Here is a 610-nt window from a genome sequence, read left to right as displayed (position 1 = left end):
GGCAGTTGCTTATGCAGGATCTGCCCTCTGGTGGTCAGTGTGCTTCCACAGGGGGAGCACTGCTCAGCCAGAAGCCGGGCTTACAGCTGTCGAGTGCAATGGTGGTGGCGGGAGATTCTCCTGCCTCCACAGCAGCGCTAAGGATGTCTGACTGCCGTCTTAGGCTCCTCCCCGTGGGGAAGGGGCCTAAGCTGTCAGTTGGACATCCCCTGTGGGCCCCTGGACTGTGAGAGGACGTAGGTTGGGCTGAGGGACCCCCCCTCCAAATGCACGAATTTTGTGCACCGTGGACTGCCGTCTTAGGCTCCTCCCCGTGGGGAAGGGGCCTAAGCTGTCAGTTGGACATCCCCTGTGGGCCCCTGGACTGTGAGAGGACGTAGGTTGGGCTGAGGGACCCCCCCTCCAAATGCACGAATTTTGTGCACCGTGCCTCTAGTAGCAATATATTGAACTAGAGGCCCGGTGCACAAAAATTTGTGCACTGGCGCGGGGGGGGGTGTCCCTCAGCCCCACTTGTGCCCTCTCACAGTCTGGGACCCCTCGGGAGATAACGACCTGCTGGCTTAGGCCCGCTCCCGGGTGGCAGAGGGCAGGCCCAATCCCTAGGTGC

This window comes from Myotis brandtii, unplaced genomic scaffold, assembly GCF_000412655.1.
Source record: "Myotis brandtii unplaced genomic scaffold, ASM41265v1 scaffold481, whole genome shotgun sequence".
NCBI classification, from domain to species: Eukaryota; Metazoa; Chordata; class Mammalia; order Chiroptera; family Vespertilionidae; genus Myotis; species Myotis brandtii.
The sequence above is the reverse complement of the archived record's forward strand: the minus strand, read 5'-3'. Positions refer to the sequence as shown.